The 24513-nt window shown below is 39.9% G+C and overlaps 1 protein-coding gene and 1 long non-coding RNA gene across 9 annotated transcripts in view; one reads left to right on the forward strand and one right to left on the reverse strand.

The window, feature by feature from the left end:
* Positions 1–21650, forward strand: part of LOC311594649 — a 49194-nt gene extending 27544 nt beyond the window's left edge. For 3 of the 4 annotated variants that reach the window (XR_014778176.1, XR_014778177.1, XR_014778179.1), the window contains 6 exons: positions 648–822; positions 1316–1422; positions 9127–9181; positions 16856–16893; positions 18634–18794; positions 20951–21650. This is a non-coding gene — a long non-coding RNA (uncharacterized lncRNA). The remainder of the gene's footprint in view (positions 1–647; positions 823–1315; positions 1423–9126; positions 9182–16855; positions 16894–18633; positions 18795–20950) is intronic. The other variant, XR_014778178.1, reaches the window with a different exon arrangement.
* The window catches only part of MACROD2 (mono-ADP ribosylhydrolase 2), a 1913815-nt gene that overhangs the window by 987564 nt on the left and 901738 nt on the right, over positions 1–24513 (reverse strand). The gene's annotated exons all lie outside the window — the stretch shown is intronic.

A 24513-nucleotide genomic window follows, 5' to 3' on the forward strand; every position in this document is an offset into this window, starting at 1 on the left:
TGTAACATTTCTAAGAAGCTCATGAAGAAAATGACTGGGCATTTACGATCCCGTTCCTGTCCACTTCTGCATCCTCATGGCTTGCCATCATCCTGCATTTCCTGGTGGAAACAAACAAACAAAAAACAACTCTTTCTCTTTTTCGGTTCTGTTACTATGTTCTTTCAGCCCTGCACATAACTGCTATTTGGCTACATTATCCTGGACGATCTACCTTCTGTCATTTGTCTGCTGGCTGGACTTACACCCACTCTTCCCTTCTCAGCTGTCTCTGTAAAGCCTTCCTAGACCACACCAAGAAAGTGAGGTTTCCTAAATGTGTCCCCCAACAGACAGAGCAGGCCTGCCACAGGGATATACCAATCTTGGTTCAGAAACCAATAAACCAAAGAAGAGTAGCTCCCAAAGCAGTGACTGTTGACTTATTCGATGTATTCTCTGTGCTCAGAGGTAGCACCTGTCAGACATTTAATAACAAAAGTAATATTCGCATCCTTAAAATTATGCTTGACCTTAGTTTGAGTACTCTGTTCAGCTCAGTGAATCATTCATTTTGGGCAAGGCTATTCTTTAGGCTGGCAACCACGGAGCTCACATTTTAACAAACCCAGTCCTGAATCTCCTTTACTTATGTTCCTGTTGCTCAGGCGACACTCCTTTGTCCAGGGTGACTCCTGTCCGCGTCGACTCTGGATTCTCAATTTTCTCCGAAGCCCTGAACTTGAAGCTACTTGCAGGTTTCCAGTCATCTTCCATCCTTCAGAGCAACCTGGCCCTGGGTCTGAGAACTGTATTACCTGCCCTTCGCTGCTGAGCACACAGGTGCATTTGGGAATACCTGGACTTTGTGGCCTGCTCCTATGTGGTCTAGGAAGCTCTTAGATAGACAGACAGACCGACAGACACACAGACAGACAGACAGAGCTGAAGATGTGCATGAAGATAGAGTTAGGAAGGGCCTAGGACATAGTTTCATTTCGCTCCAGGAAACCTAAACAGGCAAGCACAAATTGAACAATGTCCATCAGTGTCAACAGAAAATTTTACGTAGTAGTTTATAGGGTAATTTGTAAAATGAAACATCAAGGTACACTATGCAGAGGCATTGTAAGCCCTGGAACCCACCTATGCTGAGGGCAATCCTATTTACTCTCATTACAAATATCTTTAATTATCTCTTATTATCATTAACCCTCCTCCCTCAGAGTAAATGGGAGAAAATTTGGGTGTCTTAACCACATAACTGAGCAGGGAAAGTTGTTATTTGGCCTCATTCTTCTATCCATGTGATTAAATTACTGTGTTTGTTCGTCAGGGCCTGAAGTCAAGAACAGCAAAACTGAATCAAGTGGAGTTCTGAAACTATGTGTAAGGATACAGTCAAAGCTATGAAGATGAATATTTATAGCAGGAATTTAAAATGTAAGAAAAGGATGTGGGCAGACCTATAGCAACACAGGGTGACAAATGAAAACATCACACTTCTGAGAAACCTTTTTACCCAATTAAACACACATACACACACACACACACACACACACACACACACACACACACACGTGTAAAGATCTTTTTCTCTTGAGTTCCTTGGGCTCTCATGCTTTTGTCCCCTCCCTACATTTCTAAATGTGTCAAACAATATAATTCACTGTGCAAATGAAGTCATTAGGGTTGCCAGGTGTTCAATTTTCAGCCATTCAGTCTGGTATTTGAGCTCTCTGCCTGGGAAACAAATAGAGAAAATACCAGTGATTTTTAATTAAGTTTTGTGATTATCATGTGAGCATGAGCTTGTGGGAGAATGCTCTCAATGGCTTTCATGGCTGTACCCTGAGCCCTTCTCATTTAGATGCCTGCCTCTCTGCGGGCCTGGCAAGCTGTCTCCAGCCTAGCAAGCTGATCGGCTTGGCTCTCAGCTACCGTTGGCATCTTCCTCTTACTGGTCAGGCTTTCATGAAATCCTGCTAGATCATTTTCTCTTATTGATACCTCCCAAGCTCCTGCTAAAATTGGCAGAGTTCCCTGGGTATATTTTAAAATAATTACTGTAAAATAAATACATAAATAAGTAAATACTCAAGAGCACAGTTGAATGGGAGCAAATGAGCCACTGATTAAGTGTCCGATGAGTTTGGTCTGTCCCCGAGTCTCACGGTGGCCACTGAATAGGTGAAATCTTAACAAAAATTACATCATTTACAAACACACCAAATTACTCTCAATCAAAATTCCATGTGCATTTCGATTAAATCTGGCTCCATTCAACAACATAATGCTAGTGTAAATATTTCAATCCTCCTGGGAATCTGTATTCACAGACTAGATCAGGAGTCTGACAACATTTCGATAGACTAGAATTTGTATTATTCCTGGACGTTCCCAACTGGTGGAATAAAGGGGGGGCGGTGGTTCAGAAGGATGTTAGAAAAGAGGAAAAGGCTGTCTCCCTAAAAAAAACTTACCTCAGTGTTCACAAGGGTAAATGGGCTTATTTGGTCCTAAATAGTCAAGAGCCTTCAAGAAGCAAATTTCCTCTCAGAGAAGCGTCTGTTTTCTGAGCACCAATTAATACCTTCAAAGGGCTGACTTGAAAATAGCAAGTCAATGAGAATGTATAGTTTAAAGTAACTTCTAGTTCATGTTAATGGTTTAATTGACCCTGTTCTGCTGGTGAGAGACAATTCCTCATAAGGTGGACATAGATAGGGACGTAGTTACACGAAAACACAACAAAACTTTACAGCGAATACTTGCTCAAATAAACGTATCCTTAAGACTCTAAAGCTCTCCCTTTCATTTATCTGCTTTCCTTCCCCCCCCTTCCCCCTCTATATCCGCCCCCCTCTCTCCTCCCTCTACATCCTCCCCTCCCCCATCTCCTCTCTCCCCCCTCTACATCCTCCCCTCCCCCATCTCCTCTCTCCTCCCTCTACATCCTCCCCTCCCCCATCTCCTCTCTCCCCCCTCTACATCCTCCCCTCCCCCATCTCCTCTCTCCTCCCTCTACATCCTCCCCTCCCCCATCTCCTCTCTCCCCCCTCTACATCCTCCCCTCCCCCATCTCCTCTCTCCTCCCTCTACATCCTCCCCTCCCCCATCTCCTCTCTCCCCCCCCACATCCTCCTCCCTCTCTCCTGCACCCCCAGGGTCTCACAAGTAGCCCCAGTGAATTCAGATTTTCTATTATGCCTAGACTAGTCCTGAATTCACTACCATCTGCTTCAGTCTCCTCAGTGCGATACCCCCCATACCAGCTGTTTCTCAGCTTTGTGTGGTGGTTCATAAGTAGATCGAGTAATAGCTGGACCCAGTTTGGTTTAGAAGATACAAATAGTACGTAATGGTCAGAGATGCTGCTAAAGATCATTCAGTATGCCAATCCACCTACCCCAAACCAACGCATGATGCTGCAGGTGCTTAGAGTGAGGCCAGGCAGTTCTGATCTCTAGGCATTTGTAACAGTGGAGTATAGAGCACTTTGGAATATTAGGCTTACCAAATTCTGGGGTCTGAGCCACACACCTAAAGTACCAGCAGTCAGGAAATAGAGGCAGGAGGATTGTAAGTTCAAGGGCTTCCTCAAATACATAGAATACTAAGTCAGCCTGGGATACATGGGGCCCTGTCTCAAAGCAAAAAGAAGGAGGAAGGAAGAAAGAGGAGATAAAATTAAATGAAAGCACAGTGTAGATGTGCTAGTCTGAGGCTAAGTAGGAAAGAGACATATGGAAACTAGAGTTTTCTTTGCTTTGTGCTGTGGTGTGTGCGTGTGTGTGTGTGTGTGTGTGTGTGTGTGTGTGTGTGTGTGTTTGTGTGTGTGTGTGTGTTTCTAGTTTTACGTGAAGCAGCAGTGTTGGCCTATAAGCCTATGAAGGGAAGTAATACCCCAGTAACTAAGGTCCTTGATCAGAGCAATGTCTTCTGAAAGTAACCATGTGGGGGCCACCCTAGTCACTCATTGATTATATTGACAATAGTGCCAATTCATTCACAGGGGGCGGGGTTGACGACCATTTTCTCTGCATTTTCAATGGGAGCGGTACAGCTGACCTTGTGAAGAGCCCAGGCCTTTCATTGAAGGAAACAATTGATTATAGAGATGAATGTTTTCAGACAGCCCGCTGATGACAAAATGGAACCCAGGAAAAATATCTATTTGCTGTTGTATTTTCATTTATCCAGTGAAGTAATTTAAAATATCTCTAGTATTTAAGAATCAAAATACAGAAGTTCCATATTTATGCACTTTCTGGGTAAAACAACCCTTCTGGCAGTATTAGGCATGTCTGACAACAAACTGCGTACAGTCCTCTGACCACAAGCCCCATGGAAGATGGTGAATTATACTCTGCAATGCTAGAAGAAAAGTATCAGGGGAAAAAAAAGGACTATAAATGCTCATTGAGAAGGTAAAAGGTGGTAAAATATTGAGGTGTAGAGTTAGTTCCAGGATGAGTCTAAAATCAGCCTTCGCAATGAGTAACTGCTTTTATTTCCCAGGGTCTTTAAAGGAACCTTTGACATAAATTCCATAGCTACTCACCAATGCAATGGAAGGAGGGCATACATACCCAACAAACACTGGTCCCAGTGGTCTCAGGAGCTCCTCGACTTAAGTTTCTAGTATTCAATTGACTCAACCTGGACCAATTTCTAGCCATCATATTATATGGTTTGTGAATCGTTTGTCACAGAAATGACATGTGAGACACACATCCATCAGGCTGTACCTGTGTGACACTGGTCAAACCCTACCCACAGTGGTCTCTGCCCTAATGACTAGAATAAGGGTGAGGCCAAGATGACTTAAAGAGGGACACAAGAGACACTCATTTGTGCTACCTATCTGGACCTAGTAACAGTTGGGTATAGACCTATGAAATGTCCCACTGTTCTGCCATGTTCAACTATATTCACATATGTACTCAACAGCAAACTCAACCTGTGGGATTTCATGTCAGATTCTATTGTATGTGAGCTGCACAAAATTCTCTGGTCTAGGCACAAATGGAACTACATGCAATCTGTGTGCAGCTGTCCAGACTCTATGGTTTTCCATGTTCAGGGCAATCATCAGCACACCCCAGCTCCAAGGAAGGGAGAGATACATGATTTTCTAAATCTGTACAAAACTTCCTTTAGCCATACTACCCTAAGGTCAAGTACAAACAATCAAAGGTACAATAAATACTGTCCACACCTCAAGTTAATTCCCAATGACAAACATCAAGGTTACTTTTTAAAACATGGTTCTTGACACACAGTATATATAGAAGCATGTTAAAACAACTTTATAAGAATTTTCTTCCTAAAAAAGAAGTTATTTAGAGAAAAAGTCTTTTACTAAAATGCAAATTGTATTTATATCTATATATATGAATAATCAAACACATATATGCATATGTGTATATATGTATACACACACACACATATATATATCTGGAATGTATGTATATACATGAACTGACTCTGTCAGTTTTCTATTTGGTTAATAAAGAAAATAATAGTTACTTCAAAGCTTTAAACAGACACAGACACACAGACACATAAACACACGCACAAACACATACACACATACACACACAACATACACCTTTTTAATTAAGTGAAATACACTAATGAGTATTCAACAAAAACTATAAAATATATTTATCAAATTTTCTAAGGTGGACTAATATAGATGACTTAATTGTTTAAATAATCATCTTACTATGAAGAAATACTCAATTTCCTCTAATTGTATAGTGGGAAGATTCAAGTCTATTTTTAAAAATCCCCATTCCACTTTCACACAAAATTAGTACTAAATTAGTACTTATTTTTTTAAAAAAGAATGATTTAGCTAATATTAAATAATGGGAACATTCCTGCTGTCCTATAGGAAGTAAGGACTCCCTACAGATCCTATCTATGAGGAAGTCAGTCCCTTAGACAGTAGAGACAGTTGTCAACAAAATGTCATTTGTTCTGAAGCTGTTATTACTAGCTCAAAGTTCTGACCTAGTTCTAATGACATATAGTAATATAGAAAACATTTTTTGTTTCAACTACAACTTCTGGAAGCTATAGAGTGAGGAAAAAATTATGAAGAAGTTAATTTTACATTATTTATTCAAAAATTTGAGGTTTTGGATGTTAAAAACTTGTTTTCAAAATACACTCATGCAAGGCATTACAGACCATCATAAAAATGTCCATTTTTATATTAACAAATGTTTTCAATTTTAGAGCTAATATATTTTCTACTACCACATGAAAATAATTTTAAAAATTAGGGATATGATTAAATACATCAAGAGATGGTTCTTGAAATATAATATTTTTCCTTCTAGAGTTTGTAAATGTTCATTTAGAATTTAGAAGCAGTTGGATACATTTACATTTGTAGTTACAAAAGTCTCATTTTCTTCTCAGCCCAGGATGTTTACTTCTACACGCACCTTCCTAACACAGCGCCCATTCAAGCAGACAGGTGTCCTAGGATGAGAGCACACTTGAGCCACCTGAAGCCTGACTGGATCATGCTGATACACACCATGCAAATTTCTGATAAAAATCCCCAATAAATCCAGGCACTGCAGGACAAGTGATAATCATACTGTTAAGGAGGGTGAGGCAGGAGAATCACCACTCAGATGCCTACTGACACACTGCCCTTTTTAAAAAGGGTGGGGGGGGGGTGGATATGCTAATAGTGTTTACTAGTCACTACAGAGAACTGAGTTGTCTTGTCTTTCTTCCTTTCTTCTTTCTTTCTTTCTTTTTTCTTTTTAGAAGACATTAGCAATTGGCGCTGGAGAGATGTCGCAGCAGTTAAAGCCACTAAGTGCTCATACAGAGGACCTGGGTTTGCCTCAGTACATGGTGGCTTACAGCCACCTGTAACGCCAGTTCTAGGGGCTTTAGTGTTTCTTCTGACTTTGGTGAGCTCCTGCATGCATTGGTGCACATTTATACACCCAGATGCACATGCACATAAAATAAATAAATAGTTAAAATTACTACCAATGTTCTGCAGGAATACATTGAAATTCTGAGGTGGATGTCATAGAGATTAAACCTGATTGAGGCTGTTGCCTGGATACAAAATTTTAAAGTCTTGCTCCCTAATGTTGATGATTGTTCTTCAAATAAATTCTTTTGAATGCATTTACATAAATAAGGCTTTCCCAGAAGTCCATACTCTATTATATATATATGTATATATATACATATATAGATCATATATACATATATTTAAATGCTGCTGAAAGATCTCCTAAAATAAAGATACTTAGTGATAGAGCTTTGCCACTGTAAGATTCAAAATACTTCAGACTGTGAGTTGATATTTAATGTTCAGTTGTCGGCATTAGTAGGAACCCTGCAATTATAGGTTGATTAGCTAAAATATTTGTCATGTTTGTGTAATACAGAGATAAAGCCAATGTAGCATACAACAGACTATATTTAATGATGATCTCAGAATTGCTAAGGATCTTCATACCCGGTATAATTCTTCAATGATAAACAGACTGTCACAGAAATATTATTGCAATAATTCACACTGAATTATATAATGTAAGTTATTCACAGAAACCTTTATATGGATGTACAGTAGCTGGTTTATGGGAATTTATAAATAATTGATATTTAGACACACATGCATTTTTTTAAATTAGCAGGATTCTTTTGTGTGTGTATGTAGTTTTCAATTACTTGGAAATTGAGTAAAAAGTGCAGAATTCTTACAGCTCTCTCCCCCAGTAAACTACTGTTAATGCTCAGTATTGCTGTGCCACATGTCTTATAAATTACAGTATCTAGAACCAAGCGGTGGCTCAGTAGGTAAAGTGCTTACGTTTGTGACATGGGGACCTGAGACGGACACTTAGGGCTGACCTCTGGCTTCCATATACCCATGCAGCACACATGTGTGTACACATAGTAACCCTCATACACAAGCATACACAGTCACATCTTTAAAAGAATCTATATGGATACATTATTACTAGTTAAATTCCACAATTAACAGTGAGGTTCACTTTTTGCATTATATAGTTTATCTCATGCATTAATGTCACACAGAGTCACAATCCCAGGTAGACAGCTCACTGCCCTTCAAATATAATTCCTGATCATTTCATGGCTCTTCTTGCTGTAGGTAGTTTACTGTATTTATCTATAATAATATAAATGTATATTTAAAAAATAAAAAAAATAATTAACAACACTACCAAAAACAAATGCACTCCTGCTCCACCTCTTCCATTACCTGATCCCTCTTGTCTTCCTAATCTTTATTCTGTGTCTATTTGTTTTCCTTTTCTGGAAGGCATTTAGCTAGAATTGTACATGTACCTTTTTCAGACCAGCCTTTTCACTTTGTGAAGTTGTGTGCCTTTTTTTTTTAACTTTAGTATTATTTAAGACAAGAAACCAATATGAATATATAGATCATACAGATCAGATCACATAGGTAAAGATCAAAGCTCAGAACTGCAATATTTGGCCAGATCTCCATTAAACAGCGCTGAAACGTTGCTTTCAAACTTTCCTCGGGTCTAGAGTCCCAGGCAGTGTGTTCAAACTTCTCTGCCTTGGATGTATTCTAGGTGAAAATGTGTAAAGGACCTGTGGATATGAAGATGTTCTAAAGACATGCTTTACGGTTCTCAATCTGACTATTAGACTATGGAAACAATAGGCCCCAAAGAAATGGGAATTTCTCTCAAGAATCTCGCACAAGGAGAAGGGAAAGGCACCAGCCAGACTGGGGTCTTGTCTCCCAGAATGAGACTTCACACAATGTTATCAACTTGTCAGGCCACCTTCCAGGATGAGGCTGAAGCCCAGGTAAGCTAAGGTCCATGCTGGATGGTTTAACACTTTATCAGGGCATAGCTGGGCAGCATATCCTTGGCTCTCCGTTTAAGCTTTAATCTCACTTTAGGAACCTGAAGACAGACTTCAGGGGGGACACTGGGTCTTTTTATTCTCTTCCCAGTATGGTCATGTTGAATAAATCATCTTTTTTATTTTCTATCCACTTTTAATTGACAAAACTGGTAACAGCTGGCCAGACTTGTCTTGGAGCACAGGTTTGATAACAAGATTTGACATGTCTCTCTAAAAATGTCCTTTCAGGTGATGATTTAAAAAGGTGAAGGAAGACTGCCCTGGACTCCAGAGCATGTGAAATGTGAGTACCTAAGTGAGATTCCTGGGCAACACTGGACAAGCTACAGTCAGCAAACCAAGCCAGGCTGCACTCTGCTTCCCAATGACCCAGGGACTAAGGCCTTCCACCAGAGACCATTTGCAGTCACTTTGATGACAGCTGCATGAACTTGAAATGACAATGAAACACAGTGGTACTTGCTCAAAAGTAATTCAAAGTTAGACCATAAAGCTGAAAACCTGTATGCTCTGGATCTTTTGTCTATCCTGTTCTTTAATATTCCAATGATCTTTATTTGTTATTCTTCCTCACCTCTTTGTTTATTTTTCTTATACCCTTATCTAAGTACATGACTTGGCTCTAGAAGTCACAATATGACATAGGAAAGGAAGAGAAGAGAAGGTCTGGGGATGTCTATTCAAGAGAATTACTAAAGGAGACACTTTTATTCAAGAAAGGCTATGAGCAGAGACCATGGGAGAAACCACTGAACTGATCAAATATGGCTATTTTCACCATTTTCATCATACCTACTACAATATTGCATACACACCAAGGGAATATCCAGTAAGAAAAATTTTATTAATACTCAGGAAATGCCCAGAACCCCAGTTCTCAAGAAACAATCTTATAACCTTTGATTCTTGGAGACATTAAGACTTCATCTTGGAGTTTTGTTTTGTTTAGTTGTTAAAGATCGACACCTTGGAAAAGACAGAGAATTTAATATACTCTGAGATATGTAATGAAAGGGCTGGGTCAGCATTTGTTTCTGCCAAATAGCATATAACTCCAAAGATGGACTGTATTCTACAGCTTGTGCTTAAAGCTCTTTATTTATGATTTATGCTTCTGACACTCTTCAGGTCAACACAGGCTTTATCAAGGGCACCCAAGAGCACATGTATGTGCACACAAATATGTCTTGCTGCCACTACATGTTTTCTTAAAGCACTTTGTGTGACTGACACTTCTTACCACAAAGTCATCAATAAAACAGAAGGGCTCACTTGCTCTGTGAATATCAGTCTCTGGGTCTTCACATGAAAACATGAAGTCATGTAAAATTAAACAATTATGTTAGGTCCCTCTAGCCCTAAGTTCAACCATGGTTCCTGTGTTAAAGAATAAATATCAACGTTAAAGGCACAGACATTTACAATTAGTGTGTGTGACATGTGACTTGCCAAGGAAATTATACTCATATGCTCCTGATTGGGAAAGAAATTATGGGAAATTGGCTTTACCCAGAAAATAACAACAACTAAGAAAAATAACAACAATAAAAATTAACAAGCAAAGGTAGGCAGAAAACAGCTGGGTATCTAATATATCCCAATATTCTTAGTGTAGTGCTCAGAATTAGAATATTAGTAGTAAAAAAAGGTACAAACATTTAAAAATCTATCATTTAAAATTTCAGCTAAATAAGTTTCTCATGTATTCAGAGTTATATGACTCTTAAATAATGAATTTGTAATTTAAATTTTTGGCTGTCGTTCCTTAGGAAAAAAATCAAATTTAGAATGAAACAAAAAACCACTTGAAAGAAAAAGGAACTGGCAATAAAAGTTTGAACACTAAATATGAAAAAAGCTTGAAGAATTAAATAATCATACATTATTTATATAAGTTGATAATATTAATATTCCTGAAATTATTATAAATTAAAATTGCACTAAGGCTTTGTGTGACATCTATGAGACTATGACTTAAAAACAGATAGGAGTTGGGTTTCCTTCTGAAAGTGAAGGATTTAAGATTAGTGTCCAGACCATACTGAATACTGTACTTATGTATTATAGAAATCATCAGCGACATAGACTATCTAAGCTCTATGTTGTATGAAATAAAGTCATATGACAAGTAGGCCTGGTGTTGCATGTACTGAGATAACTTCAATCCATAATGATTACAAAATTTGCATGAAATAACCTGTAAAAGAAATATAGAGTCTAAGAATCAATAGTGTATATATATATATACATATGTAAATATGTATATATGTATTCATACACAATGAACTAACTGAAGAGCTATCTGTTTAGAATTTAATCATTAATTTGGTGAGACAGTAAGAGGAGACATGTGCAAATCACTGCCTTAATTCTGGGGACCACTGCCATGAGTTTAAGGCATCCTTTGAGCCCATTATTAACTCTGAGCCTTCGTGATCATTTACTCTGGCTTCAAGCTAGTAAAAGTATCTAAACGTAAAGTGCCCGTGTTTGTTTTTAATCACTGTATATAATACATTTCCCATGAGAAAAATGTTGGCAAATATTTTATAGACTATAAAAAATCTTGATAGCTGACAAATGCTAGTGTGTGGCAATTTCCTTCTCATCCTTATAAAAACAGAGATTTAAAGACAGTATTTTAATTTCCTGTAAAGTCTCACCACGCTGCATATTTGAAATGGAATGGGAAATGCCACTTGTAGTAGCATTTTAATTTTAAGCTTGGTAAGATTGATGCTTTTATGAAGGTAACTACAAAAGACTCTCTTCCAAAGGTAGCACATATCAGACGCCAGGGGAAAGGAAAGCAAAATACAGCATGATCATTATAGTATCACACATCAGTAAAAAGTATTTGCTGTTCATATGAAAACTATAGCATTTGCGTTATAACTACATAACTTCCATGCACCTGAACAAGCTGATGAATAGTTAAGCTAAACATTATATAGCCCAGAGGATGGGTGTGATCAAAATTTTCAATAGTTCTTGGAGGCTGAGGTAGAATCTGGAGGAATGTGTTTATATGAATTGTCTTTTTAAGCCTTGCTATAGTTTACTGTCATCCCATTGCTTAGAGCCCTCACTCTGCATTTCTTTCTGCCTTCTGTCTGTCTTTATTTATTTACTTATTTATATTTATTTTATTTTTTAATATTTTTTTATTTTTACATATACATTTATGTTACTACACATATATAAAATAAACTACATTCATCAAGAAGAAACATGAATCAGGAATTACATAAATGTTATATTCATAGTGATCTGCCTTTTTGTATTTGGCAACCTTGAAGAAAACATATTTCCTATCTTGGTGAGTCTAAAATTCTAAATGGAGATCAGTATCTATCATAGCTCATCTCTATCAACTTAAAACATCTATCTAGATCTAAAAATATATTTTAAAATTTTTTTATTAATTTATTCATATTACATCTCAAAGGTTATCCCCTCCCTTGTATCCTCCCATTCCTCCCTCCCTCCCATTTTCCCCTTACTCCCCTCCCCTATGACTGTGACTGAGGGGGACATCTTAACCCTAAAAAACTAGGCTCAATTGTAAAACTAAACTATCTGGTCTTCAACCCCATCACAGATTTGAGAAGGGATAAAATTAATTACCTGAGTAAATGGGAAGTGCAGGTCAGCAGCTTCCAAAGTGAAAAATATGACAGAGACAGTTTACTGCCTGAACAGTCACCCAAAACTCTCTATAACATTGGAGCATCATCTTCAGCCTTCTGGTCCAGTGTATCTGACAGACATACTTGTGAGGCAGGAACTATTCAGGACTTGCTTACCATGTACTTTCAGAGCTTGCCATTGATTCTGCCTGCAACCAAGCTTGCCCCACTTTTAGGCATATTCTGTCAGTGGTGGAAATGAGGACATTTTTCCCAGTGGATTGTTTGCCACATTTGAAGCCATCTCCATAAGGAGGTTCTTCGATGTTAATCATCTTTGAGATAAACTGGGTGTTGCCAGGAGTTAACTTGTCTTATTGTCAAACAATCCTTAAAACAATAAAAGCATCTTTAAATGCCATATTCTGTAGCGCTTTGAGGTTTTTGAAGACCTTACCTAACTATTTTACCTTATCTAGCTATAGAATCATATCTATCTGCTAAACCTAGGATGTATATTCTTGTGATAAAATAGACTAGTAATTGACATGACCATGATTTGAATCAACTAACAATCAGCTTGTATAACTTACTATCTAAATAGCTTGCAATAGCACTTTCAAAGTATTGGAGGTAAACCTTGTATTTTACTTGAGTTGTATGGGTACAATACCTCATATTAGAGTAGAAACTACATATGCCAGGAGTGTGAAGAATAATCTTAATCTTGAATTCTATACCAAAATATCAAAACTAAACTTATTGTTCATCAATATACAAAATTCTATACCAATGCATCAAAAAATAACCTCCTGAGCAACAGTTAAGGCCTTAAGTTGAGAAGTAGACTCAATAATGTGCTTTTTGTCCTATCATCTCTATATATTTCTATATTCCCCCTTCTTTCTTTACAACCTCTATCTCCAAACATAAGAAAGAAAGATAAAGGAAAAGAGAGAACACCCCTGAGTCCAAACTCATTTTCTCTCTGAATAAGACAAATAGTAACTTATAACCAACTCTCAATGAAACTGAACATCTATAACACAAGAAAGCAACTGAAAACTTTCCCAACCCCCCCTTAAGGGAAATGGGGCTTTGTTCTCTTAAGGTTTCTTCCAGCTGATTTGGGATGAATAATACCTTTGTAGGGGCCCAAAGAATGTTTAAACAAGCTAGGAATAGCATTTGTGGCCTAGTTTCTAAACACTGAGAAATTCCAGGCTTAATAGAAGTCCTGTGTGGGACAGTCTGAAATGCTGGACCTATTGGGATTGTAAGCTTTCTTCTAAAATGGCCATTTTACCAAAAGCAATCTAGAGATTCAATGCAATCCCTATCAAAATACCTACATAAATTTTTAAACACCTTGAAAGATCAATTCTCAACTTCATATGGAAAAAACAGAAAAACCTAGAATAGTTAAAACAGTCCTGTAAAATAAAAGATCTTCCAGAGGAATCTTCATCTTGAACTCAAGTTGTACTATAAAGAAACAGTAACTATACAACTTACAGATTGGGATCTTTACCAACCCTATATCTCACAAAGGGCTAATTTCCCAAATATATAAAGAACTCAAGAAGTTAAACACCACCAAATTAAATAATCCAATTAAAAATGAGGTACAGAGCTAAATAGAGAATTCTCAACAGAGGAATGTCAAGTGGCAGCGAAACACTCACGGAAATGCTCAATGTCCTTGTCCTTAGTCATCAGGGAAATACAAATCAAAACAACTCTGAGATTTCATCATACACCTGTCAGAATGGCTAAGATAAAACCTCAAGTGACAACACATGCTGACAAGGATGTGGAGAAAGGGGAACACTGCTCCATTGCAGGTAGGAGTGTAAACTTGTACAACCACTTTGGAAATCAATCTGGCACTTTCTCAGAAAATTGGGAATAGGTCTACCTCAAGACCCAGATATACCACTCCTGGGTATATAATGTGTCACATTTACACAATGGATTACTACTCAACTATTAAAAACAAGAAAATCTTGAAATTTGCAGGCAAATGGATTGAACTAGAAATGAGCATTCTAAGTGAGGTAACCCAGACTTAGAAAGACACACATGGTATGTACTCACTTATAAGTGGATATTAGCCCAACATAGATGTCCTCTGAGAGACTCCACCCATTCGGGGATTGGGAGAGATACTGGGACTCAAAGCTGGACTCTGGGCAAAGTGCTAAGAGTTGTAGGGGAGGGTTGGAGGATGGAAGATCCAGGAGGGAGCAGGAGCTCCACAGGGAGACCATCAAGGCCTGCGGATATGGGCACAGGGTGACCTACACAAACTGATGCACCAGTCAAGGACAATGCATGCAGAGAATCTAGCCCCCCTGTACAGATGCAGCTGATGGACTGCCGATTCTCCATGTGTGGGGCAGGCGGGGGGCGGGGGGGGGAGACTGCTGCTGAACCTCTGATATGTACTTGGGTGACCACAGTTTGGTCACTGTCCCCTGGCAAGAAGGCCTAATGGGCACACGGTGAAAGGGGATGCAACTTAATATGCTGTCGCCAGAGGTCTAGGGGAGGGAAATAGGCAGAAGAGGAAGGGAGGCTGGGAATGAGAAGATAAGAGGGAGGGCATAACAATTGGGAGGCAATGTGAATAAATTGTAACAAATAAGATATACATTTTAAAAATCCAGGTGGAGAAGAGGGTCGCTGCAGAGACTCATGCACCAACCAAGGACCATGCATAGTGATGACATGGACACTCAGCTCAGATGTAGTTGATAGGCAGCACAGTCTCCGTGTGGGTCTCACAATATGGGGAATAGGGACTACTTCTGACCAGGACTCTGCCCCTCCATGTTGATCACTTTCCCCTGGCTGGGAGGACTTGTCCAGTCACAGAAGAACAGGATATAGGTAGTGCAGATTAGACTGGATGGGCTGAGGTAAGACATTAGGGGAGGAGGGCTCCCCTTTCTGAGGACTAGAGGAGGGAAGGAGAGGAAATGAGGGAAGGAGGAAGGAAGGGTGGGATCTGAAGGCAATGAGGGAGGGGGCTACGATTGGAATGTAAAGAATTTGAACGGCAGAACAAGCAGGTAACTTATACGCTAATCCCACTGCATGGGAATAGCACTGAGGCTGGCTGGGACATGAATGTTTCTGCATAGACAATGCTTCGTGTTACTTATAGAATCCCTGTGATTTAGGGTTAGATGCCATTCTTCATATGGCATGAATGAAGATTTACAGATGTCTTTCTTCTGCTCACACAAAGAGCAGAGAGCTAGCCTTAATTGCTCTATGCACCCTGCACAGTTCGTACATTTATAATTTAGGACCATGTAATTATTGTGAGAAATTATATGTTTTCAGGAAAAAAAAGAACCAAACATTGAAGCTGGAGCAGGCCTGACAGGATGCATTCATCTCAGCATGCTGGATGCTGCCATCCTGCATCCTTCATGTTCCAGCACCAAATGCTTCAGCTGCAGTTCCTCATCCGGGCAAGACAGATCCCTCGATCTGCATTTCAACCACCCAGTTCCACTTACAGGAAGAAGTCCAACCTATTTATTCTGGTCCTATAGGTTGAGCCTCAGAGAGCAATTAACCCATTTCCAGGAGCTTAGTTAGGGGGAGTTTTGGATTTACATCTACAGGACAGAAGGAAAAAAAAAGGGACAAACAGGGAGCCACACAGTAGGGTCAAGAGAGTCACTGAATCTTTTAAAAATTGAAGGTGCTTTCATCTAAAGCTGTTCTGAGTAGTGTTAAAGAAATTAGATCTTCATATTCCTGCTTTAGTAACAGGATGTGGACCACCACTTTAGTGAGATGATGTGACACTGGGCAAGATGATTCTCTTTGGCAGAGGTTGTCACCAGATGGAACTGACAGAGTGTTATCTACGAGCCTCACTCCTATAACCTGGGGAGATAATCACATTTTACCATACAGGGCATCTGAGTTACTTACCACACCATCCACCACAGCTGTGGATATGGTGCCTGTAACTATTCTTTTGCACCACTTCCAATTATTCCTCTTTACAAATTCTACCTAAATTAGACACAGTTATTCCCATTTATCAAAACTAGGTCCATGTGAGGTAGGGGTCTGGCTCAGTGCTACTGTCTTTGCATGGTATGTGCAATGTTTGGGCTTCAATGTCCACCAACGTGAAAGAAATTGAGAGTGGGGAGAGAGGGAGGGAAGGATTTGGAAGGCTGAGCTAGCTTAGTGTGTAGCTCTGTGCAATGAGTCTCAAGAGCTCCTGTTGACCTAAGTCATGTGCTATCTCTGAGTCAATGAGAGTTGCCAGGAGGTGATCTATTATTTCTATTTGCCAGGCCCAGGCATGAGAAGGGGACTCTAGTCTCAAAATGAGGTGAGTGTATACTGTGTAGCCCCAAATCAACCCCTGCCAAATAGTTATTATTATACACCTTTTTTTCTTTTGTCTTGCTCTTGGAAATACTGTCTAGGCTCACCACTTGGTCCTGGCCCATACCAAATACACAAGCCAAGTCTGCTCAGACTCCACTCAGACTCTCAGACTGACAGGCACAAAGCCCACCGAAGGGCTGTGTGCAAGGTGTACATACAACCCACCCAAGAGTTGCATTCAACTGGCAATTGTGGTGCTAAGACCGGGACAGCTGAGCTCCCAACAGCTCTGAAGTGGAACAGTGACTAGCTGCCGGCAGCTGTGCAGACAACTGGAGACAGGGAAATGGGGCAGGGGGAGCTGTGGCAAGGCAGGTGGTGGCTTTTATCTCCTCCACGCCTGGCGGACCCCATTACCGACCGGCTCAATATGACAGAGCTAACTCTGCTTTCCTATTCAGAAGGGAAAAGAAAAATCAGCCGGGCAGAGAGACTTCGGCGCGGAGTGCAACAAACAAAGTTTTACTTCTTCCTACTCGCTCCAGATGCTGTTAGGATGGCTGGGCTGTTGACACAGGGGCTGTGTGGCTTGTTTGCCGGCTATTATTTTCATGCTTGAGCTTCTAAATTATGTCAGAGGTGCTTTTTTTTTCCCCCTAGAAATTTAATTGAATGAGCTCTTTAGGGTAGTTCGAGGCATAAATGTTCAATTATTCACAGTCATTAAATTAAAACAGCCACAAGTAGACAGTTATCAGCTCAGAGAAAGGGAAAAATCTGGTTAAGTTGAGGCATGGTTTCAGTACACTTATTTTTCTATTACTAATGCTAATTGTGGATTTTTTCACTGTTGGTGATGTGTGGTCATAGTTGGTATTTTCTACACTGTTAGGCCCACTTGCCAATTAAGAATTAGTGATTTTGAAGTGTAGTCATGTCATTACAGATTTGGGAGTTCATTTGAAGGGCAAGTAAGGAAAAGCTATTGCATGCTGGTATAAATAATAGGAGAAACTGACAGCCACATACCACAGGAATGCACAGGGTGGGGCAAGCTATAGGTTTCTTTCAACCTCTCCTCTCTGCTGCTACTATTCACATGTTATGGTATTTTTAGTGTTCTTTGGGTCATCTTACAGCGACAACAACACATACAGCTTCAAGCTTCTTCACGCACAACCAGACGTAAGGCTCATAATCTGGAAAGACCACAAAAGGCCTCAATAAATGCACATGACCGATAGTGAGACAAACACTATGCCCAACATGTGGAGACTCCTGGGTAGCTTAACCGCATTATTAGGGCTTCATCTGCAGCTCAGGATAATTAGTTCAACACCATCTCACGCAGAGGCTGAAGTGAAGTCATGAGGATGCCAGGCGGAAAGAAGCTTCTTCTACGAAGAGTGTCCTGAGGACACTGACGGCAAAAATTGTGGGGGAACAGAAAGGGGCTGCCCTCACTTCCTGGGTGCTGCGGTAAGACCCTGGCTATGGGAAAAACCCAAAAGGACTTGGGCTTACAAAACACTGTATGAGTCTACCGCCGAGCATTATAGTTGTGAGTAAGTTCTTTATATGGACCGTGTAGCAAAGGCAGTCTTTGTTTATAACATGGAAGGTAGCTATAATGAAAAATACCAATGACAAAGGCACAGATGGCATTTAGCAGGAGACTACTTTGAACTCTCAGCAGCCCCTTCTCATGTCTCCCTTCCTCTCTCCTTTTCCTTCACTACAGGGAATCCCTTACAAGACACCACTGAATTGCACAACAACTGACCCCAAAGGACATGCTCTCTCAGATCCGAAACTGGTGTCAACTCAAAGGTGGCAGAAGAGTCAGCAGGTCTAGAGACGAGCCCCACACACTGCTTTGTCAATACTCAGGAGAGGATGCAGGTGAGAAAGGGCCTGGCTTAGACATTAATCCATTTTGGATATGTCTGCGGCACAAGGAACTACCTGTCACTCACATCAAACGGCGCTGCTGCTGGCTGGCTTTGTATTTGGTGCTTGTCACCCTCGGCATGCTATGAGGATGCCACTTGAAAATAAGTGGAGTGAAGCTACATCCTTTCTGAGAGAAACACATCCTCAGCTGACTGCTTCAACACATCACGTTGTGAGGTATGGCCCTTCCTGAGCGTTCCTGAAGCAAGGAAGGTGCCCCACCAGATCCACTGACACCTACTTCATAAAACAACACTGCCAGTTAATTTACAGGCTTGGCTAGTATCGTTAATGTTCTTTAGTTGTGTTGTTAAGCTAATAATATTAACAAGAAAATGCTAGAGTGGTATACTAATTAATGACTATTTCATGGGACAGTAGGGACACAGCTTTTAAAAAGTGATCCTAAACAAGGGTTCAGGGTGTAACTCCATGACAAAGTATGCACTTTACTGTGTATATTACCCCGGGCTCGATCCCTAAAGACAAAAACAAAAAAAAATGCATAAATGAAACAAATTTTCTGTTCTGAGATCTTGTGTAGACTCAGGTAGACGTCCTGGTTCTTCTGGTACATTTGCTGATGATCTTAAAATGAAATGGCCTGAATTTCTCTCCAGTGGTTTGAGGAGCTCTTAAGAGGACTGCAGTATTCTTGGGACTCTAATTCATTTTTGGAGCAAAGTATAATGCAGAAGTATTTCAGTGTGTCTTTCCACTGTGTGCCTCTGCTGCAGAGGAAGAGCCAAAGACGGCTTAAGGCATGCTTTAAGGAAGGTCTTGGAATGATGTGGATCATCTAAATGGCAAGCAATACTCACTTTCAGCAACCCGCACTTTCTAAAGTAGGGTTTCACTTAAAGGAGTAAAGATACATATAATTAAAAACAAAAGCACCAGCTTTATTATCACATGTAATTCAAGGCTCTCATTTGATTTTTTTTTTTCTTGTTCTGACTTTGGCTTTTGCCACCTAACATTGTGGCATACCCATTAACAGCATGGTGGGTTTTATAGGGGAATACTTTTGTAGAGGAATAGGTTACTTTAAAATTTATAAATATTTGGCCTCTCCAGTTGTAGGATAAAAGCACTGAATGAGTTGTTTCCTATAAATGTTAGGTTATAGCAAAGGGAATATAAGCTTGCCAGTAATATCCTAACTAGACACTCTGTAACCAGAAAATGACACTAGAAACTTGTTTCTAGAATAAAATAAATGTTGAAGGTGGAAGATACATTTTCAGATACAGTCTGAACCTAAGCTGAAATACTTAATTCAGTGTAAGAAAAATAGGAAGCAAAAAAGATACATCCCCCTGACTGTAAAGGAGGAAAACTCTTGTGAAAAAAATTAAAGTAGGAAAGAATTCTCTTTAGTTTATCTTCCATCTTAAAATTTACATCTCTTAAGATAAGGGTGCAGGAGGTAGTGTTGCTTGATTATAATAAAATCTCAAGAGGGAAATTTAATCTCTTGCTGCAGTTTTGCAGAAGGACAAAAAGCAATCTCTATAGAAAACCGGGATAATAATGAATAATTCCTATAGTAGAAATTCTCCCATCTGAGTTCAGAATAACAATGGGAGGAGGCACACCTGGGGCGATGATGGTTCTCCTCCCTGTCTCCTCAGTAGAATCAAGGCTGGTCTGTGGGGCCAGAAGACATGTGAGGAGTTTCTACAGCCCCACAACCACCTTTGGGGGGATTATAAATCTTATATAATAATGTCACGATGACAGTTTATACCAGGAACCCCATATGTTTGAGACCCCTTTTGGGTCTCATTTTAAAACCTGACTTGGAAAAGTATCTGCCACCTAAGATCTGACTGAGTAAATCTACCCCAAGTGACCAGGGAGCTAGATAGATCAGGATCAAAGCAGATGGGTACAACTTCAAGCTTTTTTTTCTGAGCAAGGGATAGCCTATTGTGCTTGGCTGTAAGACTCGCATGCGCGGCAGTCAACCCAGGTACAGCACACCTTACCTTACAAGTGATCCCATTCCCTTGAGCGAGACAATCAGCTACATGTAACAGCTGTATTTTCTGGTCAATTAGGCTTGGATTCCTCACATTTCCAACTTGCCTTCTACCAAACAGAAACAGAGTACGTTGGACATGCTGCTATCTACTTATAAGCCTGGCACTTGAAAGGCTGAAGCCGGAGGAGTTTGACTTAGAGGCCTGACTGCACTGTACAACGGAACATATGTCTTGACCCCGTGGCCGCAACCCCTGCCAAGAATAGGAAAAGCTGCGTGCAACCTTTATGAAGCTTTAAAATGAAAGGTGGAAGTTTGATAAGCTCCCTTGTCAAGTGATGATGGGCAGGATTTGAGGATGTGGGTTAGAGGTAGAGCATATGTTAGTGTGTACAAGATCCTGGATTCAATTCTGGATCAAGCCACCTGATTCATGTCCCTCTTACTAAGTAAGCTACCTGCCCTATGCGGATGCCTCCTATTGTCAAGGTGGAAAAAGAGTCCCTGTGTCCAGCAGCAGAGAAACTTTAACATTTTAAGTTTTTTCTGCCAAGAAAACAGTTAACAGAATGCATATCCATCCTTCTCCCTGGAAATAATGTTTGCCAAGAACACACAACAGTAAGGGGAGCCAAAATGGAGGATTAGAAGAAAGTAGCATTTTTAACTTCCTGGCAGCTTAAAGCAGAAACAGCCGGAAAGCAGCTCCTCAGAGAGATGGGTAACTAAGAAGAAGCACGAGAGCTCAGGATTAGACAGAGACTTAGAGAGTCATATGGCCTCTGGTTACTAACAGAAGTGGAGAGATGGACATGGGCAATAAGAAGTGGAGAGATGGACATGGGCAATAAGCCTGTGATGACAAAGCAGAGGAGGGCAGCTGGAGGGGAGAGCAGCAGGTCACCTCATGGAGGCGACACAGGAATGGATGCAGAGGAAAGAGCTCTCACACGGGCTGACGTAGAGGCTGCATGGAGTGCTGATCTTTATGGATACTCTACATTTCTCGGCCACATGGCATTCTACCCCGAACTCGTCATAAGAAGCTTGACCTTGAGCTGACAGCTTTGGAAAGCAACTCTCCTACGTCTTCCTTTGATTTACAGTCATATCATTCATACGTTGCCTCGAATTTATAACCCACTGTGGCTCTAGTGAAACGCTATTAAAGTAAACTACTGAAAACAAAGAGGGATTTAGGTAACATGTTCTGAGTGTGACTTACTTTCCTTTGAAGAATAGAAGCTTGGTGACGAGCCTGGAGCATCAAGAGACAGTTAAGGCAGGGAAAGAATGAGCAGGCTCCCAAGATGAGACTTGATAGCCTATGGCCATATAGTGGGGGAGGAGGGCCCCCTCTGTCATGGACCTAGGGGAGGGGAATAGGGTGAAAGCGGGAGGGAGGGAGGAATGGGAGGATACAAGTGATGGGATAAAATTTTAATTGTAATCTAAATAAATTAATACTCTTTAAAAAATTTAAAAAGAGATAGTTAAGGTGTATATGGTTATAATGACGTGTTGTCACTAGGCCTCAGAAATCCAAAGTCCTTAGGGGTAGAAAGAATGCAACCCTCTTCTACCCACTGATTTTTGTTACCCTGCTTTCAGTGTGGTTTTGGAAATCTACCTGCTTAGTAGAGTCTATAGCCAGTCCCGGCTGATTGTCTAACAAGGTAATGTAACTTGAGAAAACTCCAGGTAAAGGAAACTTGGCTTCTTTCTACATAGTATTATCGAACACAGAAACAAAGCCATTCCAACCAGCTCTGGCCACAAACTGCTCCCACTGACCCACTGGCAGACAACACAGACACATGATGCAAGTGACTACTTCCCAGCTTTTGCTTTCATAGGGCACAGGCTTGAGAAGACACTGAAGGAAATGCACATTGGCAGAAGAAATGAGCACCCACTTTTTCCTGTAAGCCACCCAGAAAAAAAATCATGGGAGGAAGAACAGGAGGAAGAAAGATGGAGAAAGGGAAACTAACTCTAAGGATGTTTGAAAAATCCATATGCAAACCTATTTTATAGCTTCAGTGTGTGTGTGTGTGTGTGTGTGTGTGTGTGTGTGTGTGTGTGTGTGTGTGTGTGTACTAGGATGTGGGAAATGTCATTTAGATATAGAATACATCCTTAATATGTTCCAGGATTCAATTTTATATTGTGCTTTATGTCCCTTTTACTAAATAAGCTACATTCCTGGGATGGGTATCTACTCCTCCTGCTATTTAATAAGAGAAGTGGCCCATGTCTTCAGCATCCATATAACAGCAACAAGTTATATTATGACCAATAAATGAATATTGAGGAATATAAGGAAAAAAGCTCTAAATGCAGAAAACAAAAGTATAACAACTAGGGAATTGGGGGAAAATCCCCCAGAAGCATAAGAAAATGAGAATTATGAAAGAATCAAACATCAGAAATATAGAAAAATGGCAAGTTATTTCTTTCTTTTCTCCTCCTTCTCCTTCTCCTTCTCCTTCTCCTTCTCCTCCTCCTCCTCCTCCTCCTCCTCCTCCTCCTCCTTCTTCTTCTTCTTCTTCTTCTTCTTCTAGTTTTTCTAGACAGGGTTTCTCTGTGTAGTCTTGCCTGACAGGACTTACTTTGTAGACTAGGCTGGCCTCAAATTCACAGAGATCCACCTTCCTCTGTCTCTCAAGTGCTGGGATTAAAGGCATGCGCCACCATGCCAAGCCCCTGTTATTTCATTTATATCATCAATTAAATGGCTTTAGTTGTCCAAACAATCCACATAGACTAGATGGTTAGGTTAGAAACAAATACCAACTCTTTGCTGCCTGCAAGAAATTCACTTAATCAGCAGACACATGTTCACAGTGAAAGTGATAGGATAAGAAAAAGATATTGAATACAAATGGATTCAGATTTAAACAGAAGTTATTATTATTATCAAGCAAAGAAGAAGTTAATGTAAAATTTAAAGGAGACAAAGAATGTTACTATTAAGGGAGTAATATATCAAGAAAACATGATAGCACATTCATAAGCACTAAACACTGTTACACTCAAGTTCAAAACACAAATTTGGGAATAAACAAATACAATAATACCAGGTGATTTCAATGCCAACTTTCATTAGTACATAAGACACCTACACAAAAATCCGACAAATAAATCTGAGATTTAAACTATACTGTAGATCAAATAGACTTAACCAATATCCAGAACTTTATATCTAATAACTAGAGAATAAACTTTTCTTTGTAGAGATTAACTTTCTCTGAGATAGGTCATATTATAGGCCAAGTATGAATAAATACAAAAGTTCAAATGATTACTCATATCTTTACACATTGAAAATGAATTCATTTCTTATATATTTGTGCTTCATTTTTGTACACTCCTCAGGTTGCTGTATATGCCACAGGAGAGCTATGAATAAATCCCATCATATCAGTAGATGATATTCTGTCATAATGTTTAAATGTTGGATATCTATGATGTAAAAAAAATTCATGAAAGGGCACCATATCACATTATAGATGGCTGTGAGGCACCATGTGGTAGAGAGTCCTAGAAACCTACAAGAAGAACATCGTGATGGGTGGATCAGGGCCCAAGGGGGTCTGCTCAAACTATTGCACTAACCAAGGACAACACATGTAGTAAACATTGAACCCATACTCTGATCTAGCCAGTGGTCAGGACATT

Source organism: Acomys minous (assembly GCF_964271855.1).
Source record: "Acomys minous genome assembly, chromosome: 3".
NCBI classification, from domain to species: domain Eukaryota; kingdom Metazoa; phylum Chordata; class Mammalia; order Rodentia; family Muridae; genus Acomys; species Acomys minous.